This window comes from Myotis yumanensis, unplaced genomic scaffold (genome assembly GCF_028538775.1).
Source record: "Myotis yumanensis isolate MYYU_CA2020_CCGP unplaced genomic scaffold, mMyoYum1.0.hap1 SCAF_3, whole genome shotgun sequence".
In the NCBI taxonomy this organism is placed as follows: domain Eukaryota; kingdom Metazoa; phylum Chordata; class Mammalia; order Chiroptera; family Vespertilionidae; genus Myotis; species Myotis yumanensis.
Window position 1 is genome coordinate 72,334,361 of NW_027223754.1, and position 18,993 is coordinate 72,353,353.

The window sequence follows — 18,993 nt, forward strand, 5'->3', positions numbered from 1 at the left end:
AGAAATCTAACTTAACTAACTCCAACATTTACTTAAATATAGCCCATCTTAAGTGTTCTATGACCCATGCCAAGGATAGAATTAATCCATTGTTTTTCTATATTCCCACGTGATATTTTTTCATGCCTCTAAACACAGATTTTGCTTAGATATCAATGACCTCTACAATACTATGTGCCTTTTGAGATTATTTCTACTTGCACATATATTATCATTCAAACTACAAATTAACACAGCTCATTTTGGGAAAACTACTTATTTTGAGATAAGTGTAAACATTTCCCTCATTTACTTTATAATTTTCTCTCTATCTGGATATGTAAATATAAACACATACACATACACATACACATACACATACAGTAAAAAAAAAAAAAGACACTAGGACTAAAATTGAGTAGCTTATGCTAAGCTCCACATCAGCAAACCAAGACTTAACTACAACTTTGGCTCTCCCATAAATGGAATCTCACACCAGTCAATCAGGAATCCCTCATAGACACTAGATAGGTCACCTGCTGATGAACCCTGTCATCCCCTAAAGGAAAGTAACCTTGGAATGCCATTCTTTTTATTTATTTATTTTTAATCTAGTATAACTTCCTCCTTCCTGCATTCTTCCACCTATAAAACTCTTTGATTTTGTAATGACATGCAGAGCTCCTTCCTATCTGCTAGCTTGGATGCTGCCCAATTCAAATTGCCTCCTGCTCTAATAAACTCTTAAAATTTGTAATATGCCTCAGCTTATCTTTTTTTTTTTCAGACAAAGTGGATTTAATTTTCAGACAAAGTGGAAGGGAGGGAACGAGGAAGGAGAGAGAGGAACAGCCACATGAGAAAGACACATCAATTTGTTTCTTCCTGTACACACCCCGACCATGACCCTTCAGTCAGCGGGTCGATGCTCTAACCACTGAATAAACCAGCTAGGGCCCAAATTAAGTTCTTGTCTTAGAGGAGAGAACCAAAGGACATCCCTTAAGAGCCACAAGGAGAAATGAAAAAGCAGATATAGATCCCTGTTGAGCACCTTGAGCTCTCTGCTTTCTTGTTCCCTCAGGCTGTGGTGGGTAAGACTTTCTCTGATCCTAATTCTGAAACTTTTGTGTTATGAGATTTCAGTCTTTATTTGAGCATTTCTTTTTCTGGACTGGGTCAGGAAACCAGTGGAGTAGGGGTGGGTCTGACTTAAAAACTGGACTGGGTTCAGTGTGAGGCCTCATATGAATAAGATTTTGTTTTAAGGCTAAACAAGTAGGTTGACCTTACTGAAGATAATCAAGTTATAGTGGCCCCCTGGAGAACTTTTAACCTTCTTATGTAATTTTATTCATTTATGAGGTTAGCAAGAAATTTAAATTTTCATGAGTAATGTAAACATAATTGTTAAGAACAAGTAAATTGAATAGATGTAAGATAAAAGTGTATAAATAAACTTCCCAACAATTATGCTTATTATAGTATGTCTCCATTTATCTTTTAACTAGAGGCCCGGTGCATGAAATTCGTGTATGAAGGGGGGTGTCCCTCAAACCGGCCTGCACCCTCTCCAATCTGGGACCCCTTGAGGTATGTCCAACTGCTGGTTTAGGCTGGCAGTCAGACATATATCTCAAAATCCAGGACTGCTGGCTCCCAACCATTTGCCTGCCTGCCTGCCTGATTGCCCCTAACCACTTCTATGTGCCAGCCTGATTGCCCCCTAACCACTACCCTGTTGGCCTGATTGACGCCTAACTGCTCTCCTGCCAGCCTGATCGCTCCCAACTGCCCTCCCCTGCTGGCCCAATTGCCCCCAACTGCCCTCCCCTGCCAGCCTGATCACCCAAAACTGCCCTTCCATGATGGCCATCTCATGGTGGCCATCTTGTGATGATGTCGCACATGAAGCCACCTAGGTTTTTATTATATAGGACAATACATATATATATCTATATATACATATTATGTGTGCATGCTTTATATTTGTATAGACTTTTCTAATCCACATTCTGATAAGTACTATGTATAATTAAATAAAAATAAAAATCATCGCTTATCTTTATTCAGACATTTTATTAGAATAGTAAGGAAGGCCTTTAAATTAAATGGTTTGAATGTGTTACAATATCTGAACAGGTGGTCAGGACCCAAATTAGAGATAATGTGCAATCTTAACATTTTAAGTTACATTCCAGGCTCTATAGAAGGAGGAAGAGGAGGAGGAGGAGGAGGAGAAGGAAGAGGAAGAAGTAGAAGAAATAGAGAGAGATTGAGATTTTTGTTGTTTCACTTATGTATGCATTCATTGGTTGATTCTTGCATGTGCCCTGACTGGGGATCAAACCTACAACCACAACCTTGGCATATTGGGATGATACTCTAACCAATTGAGCTACCTGGCCAGGGCCACTATATTTCTTTCTCTTAGAAATATGACCTAGTATTCTGCCTATTCTCCTAGCTGTTTAGTTATTGATGTTTTTCTCTACCAAAGAAAAAATAAATTAACATAAATAGGCTGTCATGTGAAAACCCAGGAAATTATCCATTTATATTTGGGGTATGTTGTAAAATGTCATTGCTTTTATTATGCAGCATTTATCTACATCAAACTATACTCAAAATGTATATCCTATATAATAAAGAGGTAATATGCAAATTGACCATCACACCCTCACACAAGATGGCTGCCCCCATGTGGTCAAAAGATGGCCGCCACAAGATGGCCGGCAGGAGAGGGAAGTTAGGGGCAACCAGGCTGGCAGGGGAGGGCCGTTAGTGGTGACTGGGCCAGCAGGGGAGGGCTGTTGGAGGGGACCAGGCCTGCAGGGGAGGGAGGGAAGTTCGGGGGACCAGGTCTGTAGGGGAGGGCAGTTAGGGGTGATTAGTCCTGCAAGAGAGGGCAGTTAGGGTCGACCAGGTTGGCAGGGGAGGGCATTTGGGGGGTCCAGGCCTGCAGGAGAGGGAGGGCATTTGCGGGGGGGAACCAGGACTGCAGGGGAGGGCAGTTGGGGGCAATCAACCTGGCAGGAGAGCAGTTAGGTATCAATTAGGCTGGCAGGGGAGTGGTTAGAGGGTGATCAGGCTGGCAGGCAGAAGTGGTTAGGGCCGGGGTGGGCAAACTTTTTGACTCGAGGGCCACAATGGGTTCTTAAACTGGACCGGAGAGCCGGAACAAAAGCATGGATGGAGTGTTTGTGTGAACTAATATAAATTCAAAGTAAACATCATTACATAAAAGGGTACGGTCTTTTTTTTTTTTAGTTTTATGCATTTCAAACGGGCCGGATCCGGCCCTCGGGCCATAGTTTGCCCACGGCTGGGTTAGGGGCAATCAGGCAAGTAGGCAGGTGAGCAGTTAGAAGCCAGCAGTCCCAGATTGTGAGAGGGATGTCCTGTGGGATCTGGCCTAAACCAGCAGTCAGACATCACCTAAGGGGTTCCAGAGGTCCCAGATTGGAAAGGGTGCAGGCAGGGCTGAGGGACTCCGCCCCCCCCCCCCCCCCAGTGCACAAATTTCATGCACCAGGGCTCTAGTTTAAACTATAAAATTATAAAATATTTTATGCATATAAAATGACTTAAGAAAAAAATGTTATCAATACTTCAGAATATGATTTTGTGCCTCAGTCATTTCATCATTTCTTTTCTCACCAAGGGTAATTCTTCATTAATTCATTATATATATAATGAATTTATATTTTATTATTTTTGCCGTGACATAACATCATATTGTATGAAATATTTTGTCGTATGCTATTTTGTGATTAGCTTTTTTAAAAAACTTTTTTTTTTTTTTACTTTTTAATTTAGAAGTTAAGTCATTTTATTTTCTCTGTGGCTTTACTTTGGTAACTTCTAGGTACCTATCTACCTGGTCAAGGGACAGAGCATTATATCTTGAACTGTTCAAAGCAAGCAATTATAATGAAAACAATCAAAACAGAGCCTTTAGAAAAACATAAATAACTATCCCTTCCCTTTACCAATAAACTAGGTGAAAAATGACAAGCTCTGAGTTTCTATTTTTTAAATGTAGGAAATGTAGAGCAAATGTATAAATATTAATTAAAAATTTATTAGAAATGATTCAATGTCAGAAGGTTTTAAAGAAATAACTCTTGAATAAGCAGGCCTCTTCAAACTAAAAAGTCCACACTGGTATTTTTTTAAGAAACATTTTAGTTTCTTCTTGATTTCCAAAAATAACTGGAAATGTACTAAAAGGAAAATGGATCAGAATAAGTTAGTTCAATCACAAGAAATACTCCTGGGTAACACTGTCTTTGCTTAGAATATCTAACACATTATTTCAAAGTGACAGAAATTCAGGATGAACAGGAGGAAGGAATCACCAGTGGCAGATACATTTTAAGTTCACATGGGATCCACAAACATATAACTCCTACCTATCTTTTCCAGTATATTTGTCTGGGCAACAGGACAATTGCTAATAAAATTAGGTTTCATAGTATATTAGAGGCCCGATGCACGAAAATTCATGCAAGAGTAGGTCTTCCTTCCCCAGGCTGCTGACACCGGCTTCCCTCTATCACCCGGGACCCAGGCTGGCTTCCCTCGGGCCCCTTGCAGGCACCCGGGACCTGGGCTGGCTTCCCTCCGGCCCCGGCTTCATCAGGAAGGACATCTGGAGTGACATCTGGAAGTATGTCTGGTCTAATTAGCATATTACCCTTTTATTATTATAGATTTTTATAGATTACAGTGCTCAAACAAGAGAAGTTGATTGACCAAAAGACATTGGGTAAGGCATTTCATCTTCCTGAAATGGAAGAATTTGAGCCCCGTACTTATGGTCATTACTAATGAGTCCTTTCTCCATTTTCAGCTGCAGTGGTCTCTGTGGGTTCCATTATCTCCAAATCTTCTGCCAGTCTCTCCTTCTTCTCTTAAGGACAGAGATCCAGGAAGTTCTATCCTACTTGGCCCAGAAGTGGTCTGTCCAACCCAAACTTTGATCTCTGAGCAGCAATGAAAGCAGATATATGTCGACTTGACCGTCTATCTATTCTCTTAGCCCACAGGCAGTTCCAGAGTTCCAGTTTATGTAGCCCTTTAGCAGCAGCAGTCCTTTCTGCTGGCTCCAGTCCATAGCTGCAGTGACTGACCCCTCAGTGGTAGTGGTGGCAGCTCCATGCTGTGTCTTCTCTCCTCCAGTCAGGCAGGCTGTGTCTGGGCTCTTGTGGACACACATCTTTGAAATGTGTGTGCTTGGTTCCAAATACACACACACACACACACACACACATATACATATACATACACACACATACACATACATATATATATATATATGTATTCACATCACCATGTATCTCCCTATATCCTATTTCATCACCCCCTACCCCCCACAATCATCACACTGTTGTTCATGTCATGAGTTCTTTCTCTCTTTTATTTATTTTGCTCAATACTTCCACTTGCCACCACAACACCCCCACCTCCCTGCTCCTGACCAGAGTTGTCTGGTTGCTTTCTATCTGTGAGTCTGTCTCTATTTTGCTTGGTAGTTTAGTTTGCTCATTAGATTCTACATATGAGTGAAATCATATGGTACTTTTCTTTCACTGACTGGCTTATTTCACTCAGCAAAATGTTCTCCAGGTCCATCCATGCTGTTGCAAAGGGTAAAAATGTCTTCCTATTTATGGCCAAGTAGTATTTCATTGTGTAAATGTACCATAGCTGTTTTATCCACTCATCTACTGATGGACACTTGAGCTGCTTCCAAATCTTGGGTATTGTAAATAATGTTGCAATGAACATATGGATGCATTTATTCTTATGAATTAGTGTTTCTGATTTCTTCATAGACCTATGAAAAGATGCTCAATGTCACTAATCATAGAGAAATACAAATTAGAACCACAATGAAATATTACCTCGCATCTGTCAGAATGGCTCTCATCAATATATCAACAAACAAGTGTTGCCGAGAAAGGAAGAATAGGGAACCCTTGTGTACTATTGATTGGAATGAGATTGGTGTAGCCACTGTGGAAAGTAGTATGGAATTACTTCAAAAAATTAAAAATGGAACTACCTTATGATCCAGCGATTCCACTTCTGGCAATTTTATTAAATATATTGGTGTTACATTAGTTAATTAAATAGGTTTCAATTGTGAAATTCTATAATACAGTATCTGTATAATGTATTGTATGTTTACCACCCATAGTCATTCTTTTCATCACCATTTATCCCACCTTTACCCTCTTCTACCCGCTCCCACCCACCCCATTTCCTGTGGTAGTATATTTTTGAGATTAATCTATATTCATTCCTTTGCTGTTTATAGTATTATTTATTCTCTATATGCCCTAATTTAATTATCTACTCTTCTACTTTGTTATTATAAAAATTATTTTTATGAATATTTTTGCACACAGTTCCTATAGTGTGCCTACTTGCCTGATTGCCCTCTTTTTGAGGAAAAGAAAGAAATTCACTTTTGGATAAACTGAGTTTAAGATTTATATTAGGTATATAATGGAATCTGTCAATAGAATGTTTAATATCTGTGGCTGGAGTTCAGTAAGATGAATGGACTAGTGATTAAAAGAAATAACTTATTTTTCCTATTTCATAAAATAAAATACAATTCTTTGATTCACAATGGTATCTTTTTTATTACAGTTGTTGGAATTCTAGCAGACTTATCCCAAATCAATATTCTTGTCAAATCAAGTTAGTAATTACATTGTTTTTTTTTTTAAAAAAAAAAAGATGTTAAAATCTATAGAGAACATGTTGACTCCTGATGGAATATCTTTCTACCCCTCACCAGGAAACTCTTTATTTAACAGTGTGTATATGCTCTCTGCTGGCAGTGCTATAGAAACACTGATACATTCAGACTTACCAATGTCCTCTTGGCTTTAACAGTAAGCATTCATATAAAGTCACTATTACTTAGAAGTTATCTACAGTCCATTCAGAATTTGGAATGTTTACAATCTCTTCCATGACAAATTTCTGAACCTTCAATGGAGTAAATAATATGTATGTATTTTAAGAGAAAACTTTTTGAGAAATAAAATATATATTAAAGTTATTGAAGGAAACTTTCAGTTATCTTTATTCATATTTCAAATTATATTTGTCTTATGACAAGTCATAATAAATCTTTATTAAACTAACAACCCCAAAATTTAAGTAGTTTTCTTCATACATTAACTATCCAACATTGTTTTTGCTGTTGCTAAACAATATTAAATTTAAAAAGGAGTAAATACTTAGGTCATTTATCATTAGTCAGGGAATATTGTACTATTAAAATGACTCAAACTATGTCTTTGAAAACATTTATTTTTATTAAATGCTTATTTATTTATTTTTCTTAGAAAACATAGATTTGTTGAATCAGCAATATCTTGATCAAAACAATGTTATGTAGTTTAATTACTGAGCCAGTACCTGTCCTCAAAACATCACTGAGAGGAAAGTGCTATGATTGCCATACCTATTTTACAGATGATGAAGCAAAGACATTTTAGGAAATTGCCCAATGCTACCCAACAGATATTCAACGGACCCTGTTTTTAAATCCTAGCAGTTTGGCTGTACAACCTGCTCCATCTCCAATTAGGCTTTTATTTTGCTTTATTTATATTCCTGATTGCAACGTTTCTTGCTATTGACAACCAGAAAGTGGTTTAATCTCTTTGTGTTTTATTTCTTCATGTGTGTAATGATTAAGCTTGAACTAGATAATCTCTAAGGCCTTTTTTAAAAATACTATGATTAAATTCAATAAAAGTTGTAGCTTCAAAACATTTTTGAGCTTTTCAAAACTTTATCCATATTATCTATATATAAAACCCTAATATGCAAATAGACCGAGGCAACAGGCAGCAGAGTGCAGAACATGGCAGGTGTCGACCACGGAGGGATGGTGGAGAAGGTGAGTGGGGGTGCCAGACCAAGACGGGGCACTGGGCACTGTCATCAGGGAGAGGCTCTGGTGGTTACTGACAATTCTTTGCTCTGTGCGCCGCAATCCCACCTGGCACTTTCACCCACTGCTGGCCCCGGAGCCACCACTCACACCTGCTGCCGGCGCCCAGTGCCAGCCCTGATCACTCACCGCCTTCAGTGGGTGTGAGCAGTGGCTGCTGGCCCCGATCACCCCTCTGGGATTCTCCACCTCCCCCTGCTCCTGAGGGGTGATCAGGGCCAGCAGCCACCTCTCACACTCATTGCCAGCAACAGCCCCACTCGCACCCACTGCCAGCACCAGAGCCACCGCTCACACCCACTGCCAGTACCAACCCCAATTGCTCTACACCATCAGTGGGTGCAAGCAGGATTGGCGCTGTCAGTGCATGGGAGCAGTGGCAATGGGAGCAGGACTGCTGACCTGACAGGGGACTGGGCGTTGTGGCAGGAGGGGCTGGGTGGGGGCATGGAGGATGGGCCGAGACCCGCCCCTGTGCCCAGCACATCCTTGCAGCCCACAGTTCCTTTCAAGGTGCACAAATTCATTCACTGGGCCCCTAGTTTTATATAAAATATTAGTCAGATATTTTGAAGCCATCTTCATTTTCTCTTTACAGTACTTCTTATTAGAGGATGTAATTACAATTCCTGTTGTGGGAAGAGAATGAAATGGCAAAATCCCAGTACTGTTGTAGAGAGATTATGGTGATTGGAATCAGAGAACCAAGGTCATGCTAACTTCCCTTTCAATCTTGCCAATCTTCAGTTATTTTAGACAAGAGGATTCTTGGAAAAGAGGAATTATGAAGCCTATCTTAAAGAGTTGCCATGAAATGAAGTATATTGTGAGATATGAATACTAATATTATTGACCCAAACTATATAAATATTATGAAATTTTCTAAAAGAAACATTAAGAAAATAATGTTCCGAAACAAACATATAAATTCATTTTAAGTGGTGACAGTTCTCAGAGATCAAGGTTTCAGTTGTTTAAGTCTTGGTTTCAGTGGTGATCCCACAAACTTAGGCACTTCAATTGATCTACTCAGGAAATAAATTAGTGAGATTTTCTTCAAGTGTGATTTTCCTTAACCAAGTTGGACAACGTTATTTGATATCATAAGAAATATGATGAGAACAGAAATGCAGTCCTACTTAAAAGCGTAATGTGTGTATATCTGTATTTTGAAATGTCATAAAAAGATTACTTAAGTAAATATTATTTATGATTATATTTTTATGCATTCTTTCTATACATACAATAAATAATTTTTATTTTATTTTTTTGATCCTCACCCAGGACATTCTGAGAGAGAGAGAGGAGAGGAGAGGAGAGGAGAGGAGAGGAGAGGAGAGGAGAGGAGAGGAGAGAAGAGAAGAGGAGAGGAGAGGAGAGGGAAAAGGAGGGGAAGGGGGGGAGGGGGGAAGAAAGAAAGGAGGAAAGGAGGAAGGAAGATTGGTTGCTTTATGTACATGCTATGACCAGGGATCAAACCCACAACGCAGGTATGGGCCCTGACCAGGAATCGAACCAGCAACCTCTCAGTGCACAGGATGCTGCTGAACCAACTGAACCACTCTGGCCAGACAGAATTCTCACTCTCTTATTCCTCTTGCTTCACTATTGCTTCCTTGCACTTGCCACTTGCCTCTATAGATATGTGGCCCTGGAATCCACATGGCCCATGACAGCAGCTGGAAACACAAGATAACCTAGCCAGATGCTGGAATAGCCTATGCAAATATGTAGTAGAAACTGTGGGCACTGCCTTTAATCTTAGCAAAATGGGACTTTTCCATGTGGGAACAGAAATGAGACCCTGGAAACTCAGGCCAGCAGGGGATGGCTGTTGGGAGGGACCAGGCCTGCAGGGGAGGACAGTTGGGGGGTAATCAGGCAGGCAGGCAGGTGAGTGGTTAGGAGATCCCCATAGGGATCAGGCCTAAACTGGCAGTCAGACATCCCCTGAGGGGTCCCAGATTGGAGAGGTTGCAGGCTGGGCTGAGGGACACCCACCCAGGGCACAAATTTCATGCACCGGGCCTCTAGTAATCTCATAAAACAGAATAAAATACTTGTCGTTATATTGAACAAAAGTGCAAGGTTGTACCTAGAAACAACAAACCAATGTTGAGAGAAATTAGTTGAGAACTAAATCAATAAAAAAATATCCTAGGTCAGAGATAGGGAGAAATATTGATGAAATGGCAATAACCTCTAAATTCATCCCTATCACTACTTAACACTTGGAGTGGGGGAAACGAGTTAAGTCGGCTCGCGTGAATTGCGCGTACTCCGCGGGAGCCGTCTTAACTCGGTTCATATAGATTTGCGGTGGAGTGCGGGAAACGTGTAAACTCGGGCCGATTGTAACTGCGTATTACCAAATATTTGTTTGTTTGCCGTTCACAAAGATACCTACCTGCGTATGCGAACCGTTTCATACCCATTGGGGTAATAGGTATCATAAAAATCCCTGATTTTGCGCGGGAAACCTAAATAATTGCCAATAATTGCCCGCACCATCTTATATTTTGGCGGGAAATTCACCCCACACCAGAGTGTTAAGTTGTCATTTCCTCCCAGAAACTGAAAAAATGGCCCTAAAATTACTAGAGAAATCTGAGGGATCTGGACTACTCAAAACAATCTGGATAAAGAACAAAGTCGAAAACTCACTGTTCTTGATTTCAAATCTTATTACAAAAATCTGTAAACAAGGCAGTGTGCTAATGGTCTAAGGATAGACACATAGTCAATGGGTTAGAATTGAGAATCCAGAAATAAACCATTATATTTATCATCAACTGATATTTAACAGAATGCCAAAACAATTCATGAGGAAATATATTGTTTTCTATAAGTGATACTGGCATAACTGGCTATGCACACATGAAAGAAAGGGAAGGGGGGGAAGGGGAGGAGAGGGGAGAGAAGAAGACAGGGAAGAAGAGAAGGAGGAAAAGGGGGAAGGTGAGAAAAAGAATTTGTACCCCTGCCTCATGCAAAAATATACAAAATAAATTGAATTTCATCCCAGTTAAAAATGTTTGTGCAGCAAAGGATATCATCAAGGAAATCCAAAGAAAATCCACAGGATAGGAAAAAATATTGGTAAATCATATGTCTGATAAGGGACTTACACACAGGATATATGAAGAATACTTATAATTCAACAATAAAAAACCAATACACTTGGAAAATGGAAAAAATGAATCTGAATAAACATTTCTCTAAAGATATGTAAATAGATCATGAGCACATGCAGAAATGCTCAACGCTGTTAATTATTAGGAAAATGTAAATCAAAACTACAATGAGATATGCTTCATACTTACTAGGATGACTAAAACAAAAGATAAAAGAATAACAGATGTTGGCAAGGACATAGAGAAATTAGAAATGCAATGCATTGCTAGGAGGACTGATTTTGCATTCCTATTTTAATTGCCTCCATGTAGAATAGAGGTCGAAACTCCAATGGTGTGCTCAGCCAGCATGGAGCTCACATTTGGGACAGGAGGCTTACTAGCTCTCTGACTTTGGGAAAGTTATCCAAATTGATGTGAAAATAACCCATAGGTAGGTTAATTAAGAGATGTACTTGGTATGTATTATTAGTAATAGCTCCTAAACTATGCACAATAAGAATAACAATTTTTAGACACTGTCATTAATAGGGGCTAATGTTTACTGTTGTTACAGGATAGGTCTTTAACCAAAAATGCCTTAGTAATTGCCTTTATGTGTACATTTGTCAGCCTTCTGAGGATCATCAAGGAGTTCAGCAGAGTGAAATATTGCCATCGTTGGGAAAAAATAGATACAATTAAGAATATTATTGTGTTAAGACTATTTGGGTCTTGATGATATCATCATTCCCATCTTAGACCCCACTTCATTCTTAAGCTCTATATTTCATTATCTTCACTTAATTATTAATGCTACTCATGGATCCTTTTCCTGCAGCTACATTTATTCTCATATCAGATTTCCAAGTTTATTTGTTTCCATATTTTGTTTCTCCTTTTATTAATTTTTCAAATAATTAGTTCTGCTTTGGGCAATATTGATAGTTTACAACCTACCTACACACACAAATTTAATTTCAGCAATTTTATTTTCTCTTTTGATTAAAATAGTATTTCCTATTCTCAGATTGCTATTTTAAAAATTAATTTTAATAAAATAATTCTAGTGAATTATTGAATAAGTCAAATTGAAAGACTTAATGCCTTTGTCTATGATAAAATAACAAAGACTGTGTAAGCCCTCCCTCTCCATCCACTTAAACAACTAGAAGACTGAACAAGTAATTAAGCATAGGACAGAATTATTAAAAATTTTAAAAATATAAAATATTAGAAAAAATGTGTTGCAACTGGAACTTTCAGAATGAAGACTATACAGCTACAGTAGAAAACATTTGTCAGTTTCTTATATTTAAAATTTATAGTTACACAATGTACCAATTCCACTCTTAGACATTTACCCAAAGTATATAAACTTGAATCCACAAAATCTTTTCCTTGAATTATCATATTTGAGTTGTTCAAAATAACCATTTTTCTTTCAGTTTGCACAGATATAATTGACATACAGCACTGTATAAGTTTAAGATATCCTGCATAATGACTTGACATACATATACTGCAAAACAACCACAATAAGTTTACTTAAATTATGTAATGTTCAAGATGATAACTATATTTAACACTGCTGTATGATATATTTAAAAGTTGTTGTTAGTAGACTCTAAAAGTTTTCATCACAAGAAAAAAAATTATTTCTTAACAATTTTGAGATTGTTACAATTTTGATGGATGTTAACAGCCATTTCTTGTTATATCTCCATTTAAATTTAGGGAATATCACATACATGATATTATTCCATATATATATACCCATTATAACAAATGCATTAATATAATTTAGAAATGCTCAACATTGCCAGTTGTTAAATAAAGTAAAAGGACTCTACTTTTTCATATATATGCAATTGAAGCTACAAAAAAGGATTCAGAGAAAATATAAGAAATGATTGCTCCCAAATCAATAAATTATTCTATGTAATTATATAACTATAAAATAAATTATCATATTAGTATAGCAAATTAACATTTTCCATTAATATTTTTATTGTCAATGCAAAATGTTAGTTTTATTTTTCTTTGGTGATATAAAATTTTAAATTACTTATATGTAAATACTAGTATTTTTATAATTCCCTATGACATAGTATTTCACAATGAACTAGAGATCATTCATATATTCATATATGAACACATAGAATCATGATTAACAAAATGATATTTTTATACTGATTAGCAGGAACATTTTAAGAATAATATAGAATTAAAAAGACACAACTAAATAATGGCATATATATTTATTTTCAAAAGAAATAACATGCTGGTATGATGCTACATATTAGGTCATTTTTCTGAGCACTTTTGAGAAGTACTTCCTCCTCCGCTGAATCCACACTATGAGATCCTTATTGATATGCATAGGGGATGCTGCCCAAGAATGAATTATTTTTATTGAGAGAGATTCTATCACCTCCATTCTTATCTCTTAATTTTTCAGTTTTCCTTAGCTTTTTCATGTCATTTTTCAGTTCCAGTACCCCATCCAGAATAACGTATTTCACTTAGTTGTTATGTCTCCCTAGCACCCTCTTGGCTACGAGAGTTCTTCAGACTTTCCTTATTGTCAGTGACCTTGAAAGTGTTTAGGAGAACTTGTGAGGTATTTGTGTAGGATACCCTACTATTGCAATTTACTGATAATTTCCTCATAAACTCGTGTTATATTTTTTGGAGAAATATGGGAGAGCTAAAATGTCATATTTTAAAAATCGTATCAAGGGTACATATAATAGACAATTTATCACTGTTCATATTGACCTTGATCACCTGGTTAAGATAACAGTGTTGTCAAGTTTCACCACTTAAAGGTCCTTCTTTTCTCTCCCCCTTTTAATTCTGTAATTTTGAAAGGAAGTCACTATGTATAGCCATATTTAAGGAGTGGGAAGGAAGGCTTTTTTCCTTCTTTGAAGGCAAAATGTCTACGTTTTTAGAATTGTTCTACATGGCGATTTATCTCTTTCCTCCAGTATGTGTTCAATTAGTAGCATGTATGTATCCTATCCTCAGAAATGGTCTTGTGTACCTTTGGCAAATTTTAGAAAGAAGAGTTTCAGTATTTCCTTGTGGCACTGTGATAAAACCTTTTTTCAAGAGTCCTAGGTCTATTCTTCCTCTGTGTCTGTAAATTAATCCATGCCTGTTAGAAGAAGAGGTTTTACTTTTTCTATTAGAGTATCTTATATCTAGACCTTATGCAGTAATTTAGAGTTATTTCATATCTATACACATATAATTATAGAGTGTCCCCCAAAATATATACACACTTTAACAGCTGATAGTTCAATTTTGAAAATGAAATATATTTTAACAAACACTGTCTTTATAATTATTCAAAGTGTGTGGTATAGATATAGATATAGATAGATATAGATATAGATATAGATATAGATAGATGGATATAGTATATACACACATCAAATAAGATTTGGAGAGGTTGGCTATTTATTTTCTCTTTGAAACCCCATAATTAGTTAACTAGAAATCTTACTGTATCAAACCATTCTGGTAACTAATCAGCACTGCTGATTGTTATAGTCAAGTTTCTGGTGATATACGTTGCCTTTAGCTTCTATTGGTTCAGGATCCCATTTGTCCTTTAATATCTTTTACAGCCTGCAAATATAGCCAATGCAAAGCTTTTAAAGGATGCTGGTTTTCTTGTCTTCAATTTATTTTTTACCACCTTGTTAAATTAAGTGTTTAGGTTTTTCCATGAGGTGTAGTTAAGATTAAGGGAAGCAAGTCTTATCTGATAATCTATTTAAAAAATTTCTATTTTATTCATCTTTTGCATTCCAGTTATCCTATATAATAAAAGCCCAGCAACCGAATGGTGGAATGACCAGAATGACCGGTGGATCAGTCACTATGACAGGCGGGAGCACTGGTCCTAACCCATCGGTTCAGGAGGCCCACCAGCCAGGAGGCAGCCACTCACTCCCTCAGTAATCCTGCAGGTTCAATCTCTAGGAAATGGGCCAGGCACAGACGGGTCAGTACCACCAGCACAATCCTGACAGTGCTGCTGGCCTCCTGGAACTCGGCCTTGGGCACCCCGGCCGCTTCCCCTCCCTAGATGCTCCACAAGGAAGAAAGGATATAAAAGCCACCACCAGTCCAGCCAGGGGCGACCAGCGGTGACTGCTCTCCCCATGCTTCCTCCAGGTCATGCATGCCGCCCCCTGTCCGCCCCGCTCCAGATGTAGTGTGAGCACTGCACGCAGCAGGAATGTAGTAAAAAAACAAAAACTGATGACCAAGAGAATGCCACAGTCAACGTCCGGAGTCCGGCTCAGGAGAACAGAGAGAAGGGAGAATTTCATAAGTTGGCCGATGTCAAGATATTTCTGAGTGACTGCCTGGTGTGTGACAGTTGTTTGGCCACAGAGGAAGGAGTCCAAGTTTCTCAGCAGAACACCAAGGACTTCTTCCATGTTCTGAACCTTAATAAGAAATGTGATACCTCACAGCACAAGGTGCTGGCAGTGTCTGTGTGTCCTCAGTCTCTGCCTTATTTTGCTGCTAAATTCAGCCAAGTCTCCCCAGCAGATCTGGGCTCTCTGGTGCAGGATTACTTCACCAGATGGCAGAACCTGTCCCCAGACAAGATTTTCCCCATCATTATGGCTCCATGTAATGGCAAGAAACTGGAGGCCCTTCGAGAAGATGTTCCCACAGCTTTGCATAGTCAGGGGTGCTGACTGCATGTTAACCTCAGTAAAATTATCCAGATAATGGAGCAAAATGACCTTGCCATGAATGATGCCACCGTGAACACTCTGTTTGGAGATGTGAGGGAGGAGGAGGTGAGGTTCCATGAGGGTGACAGCTCCGACGGGTACCTGGCGCACATCTTCAGGCACACGGCCAAGGAGCTGTTCAATGAGGACGTGGGGGCGCTGAGGAATAAAGACTTCCAGGAGGTCACCCTTGAAATGGACAGAGAGGTTCTGCTATGCTTTGCAGCTGCTTACGGCCTTCAGAACATCCAGAATGTGGTCCTGAAGCTATAGAGGGGCAAGTTCCCCTGCCACTTCGTGGAGGTCCTGGCCTATGCTGGGCATGCCTAAGCAGCAGGGGCCAGGCCCAGGCAAACAACGGGTGTGCAGACAGGGCACTGCTGCAGCCAATGGAAGGCATCTACGCTGCCATCCTGGTGTGGCCCCCGGAGACCAGCGCCCATGTGCAGGAGCTGTACCAGGAGTGGCTGGGGCGGGGGGGGGAGGGCGGGGGACTCCTCCTGAGCCCAGGTGGCCCTGCACACAGCCTAGCAGGGCCCAGGGCAGCCTGCCAGCAGCCAGGACATCAAGTGGTAAAGGTCTAGCAGATGCCCGGCCTGCAGGCCGCCTGAGGAGAGGTGTCAGATGCATGAAGGAAAGGCTTAGCTCACAGTGGTTCTCAACCTTCCTAATGCCGCGACCCTTTAATACAGTTCCTCATGTTGTGGTGACCCCCAACCATAAAATTATTTTCGTTGCTACTTCATAACTGTAATTTTGCTACTGTTATGAATCATAATGTAAATATCTGATATACTATATGTGTTTTCCGATGGTCGCGACCCACAGGTTGAGAACCATTGGGAGTCTCTGTCATCGCTTTGGCTTTCAGAATTCCCTGCTCCCCATCTGTTGGCTCCCTCCCTCTGAGGGGCACTGTCAACATCACATGGGTGCAACTATAATATTGTATATTGAGAGGGTTATTCCAATGTACGTATCCTTTTATCCGACGATAAAAAAAATCCCAAAGAACAAGAATGACTACTCTCCTTTAGGCTTAAAAAAACCCCAAAATGTCCTGCAAAGAGCTGAGACTTGGTTCTGTCCACGCACCTCAGAAAGATTGGATGAGGAAATGGCCCGGTTTGGCCCTGACTTCACCCACTTATTTTACTCTTGAAGGTGTCTTTGCCACAATGTGAATAAAGTGCCACCTTTTGGAATAGGGGCTCATACGAAAGTCTGCATTTCCAACTTTTCTTGAAACAGATCTATGTTCTGCAGCTGTGCCACCGTCCTGAGATCAGGTCCTGTCGACCAGGTCCTGTCGCTGGGAATCAGGGGCACTGGAGTGGAGCCCCCCCCACACCCCCGTGCCCTTTTACATTCAGGGATTGAGCTGAACTCACTTTGGGGGAGGCCTGGCAAGGGTGACAGGTGTCACAGATGGAAGGATGGAGAATGGAGAGGCGGATACCCTGCTCAGTCCCTGCCTGGGTGGGGTCAGGCATATGAAAGCCAGCCGCCTGCCCCACAATTGGGTGAGATAGTTTCATTTGTGTCCACCTCTCACCCTGTGGGCCTGGCCACTCCCCTCAGCTCCGGGCAGCCCTCTGCATTCCATGACATTGCACTCTGCCCTCACATGCTGCTCGCCCTAAGTGAGAAAGAAGAGAGCAGTTGGCCCACAGACAACTACAGAGAAAGATACGCAGCCACCATAGAGCCCAGAACCCCATGCACCTTAGGGCTGTCCTGTGAAGTGAGGCCTGTGCGGCCTGGTGTTGGTTTCTAGAGCACTTGGATTTAATTACTATGTGGGTGACATTTTTCTTGAACCCCTCAGCCTGTTATATTTCCCTCATTCATATGTTATTGTACCCGTGCACCCATCTGGGTTGATAACTGGGACATTGTGTGAAATTACCTATTTTCTGTTTTCAATCTATTTATAGTGGGGTTTCATCCTCTGCGGTAACATAGATCCATTTCTGATTATGGAATAAACAGTTGAAGTGTAAAAAAAAAAAAAAAAAAAAAGCAGCTGCCAGGTGGCTCCTGACAACTGGTGGGAATGTCAGGGGGATGGATCCAGATCCTGGGCAGGCAAGGGCATCCCACTGCCTGCCAAGAGGGCTGATCATGTCCTGGCTCCCCCCACCCGCCTTGGGACCCCACCTGTGCACAAATTTGTGCACCGGGCCTCTGTTTAAAATATAAAAGGAATAGCTGATTGAGTCTGGATTTCAGTCAACCTGGTGAGGAAACTTAAAAACCACTTGCAGGTGTTCTATTTAGTTCTTTGAAGTCAGAACCTCTGTTCAGTACACCCTTATTTTTGGCCTTATTTAAATATTTCTTTTTTTTATGGTTCTAACAAACAAAATAACTGTCCACAATCACTAAGGTTTGCATTTATATGATAAAATAATGCATCAATCTCTGTGGCATGTAAGCCTTCTAATTTCAGGTAGAACATTGCACTTGTCTACTTATGGGTGCGATGGCAATTGGAATAGCTGGGGTACAACATGACGTCAATTGTTCCCTTTTAAGGTGACTACCCTAGGATTAGTCACTTAATGGTTTTTAAATAAGCCAAGACTAGACCATCAGATAAGTCTACCATATAATTACAGTTACAGTTATCCAATTCATTCATAATATCTCAGGCCAAATTCTCACAGTCCTACTTTATTCCATACATTTCCTAATTTTAGATAATTGCCAAGACAAGGATAGGAATTAAACATATATTAATTCAGCAAAACCCACATTATCAGACCTTGTATCTGGTATTTTGTAAAAACAGCTCTATAATTACAAGAAATAAGATATTAGTTTGAACATTGAACATCTCCAGTTCTCTGTGCTTTGAGCTACAAATTTAAAATCTTGCTGTTGCCATTTTATTTCTTTAGTGTTTCTCATAAAAGAAGAAGAAAACAGCCTATGCACATTTTATCAATATATTTTATTGAAGCAGGCACTTGACATTTCATTTGGTCTTTCAAAGAGCTATCTTAATTGACTATTTTAGATGACCACTGACTAAAATTTAATTATTTTGTCATTGCATGCCATGATCGACTAGTGTCCCATTTTAAAACAATAACCAGAGAATAACTGCCTTCAATGATAATCCATTCAAATAATCACGTTGATTTCC

At 39.6% G+C, this 18,993-nt stretch overlaps 1 pseudogene; it reads left to right on the plus strand.

Moving 5' to 3' along the window:
* Positions 1-7,873: 7,873 nt before the first annotated feature.
* Positions 7,874-16,426, plus strand: LOC139006194 (nuclear prelamin A recognition factor pseudogene; annotated as a pseudogene).
* Positions 16,427-18,993: the final 2,567 nt, after the last annotated feature.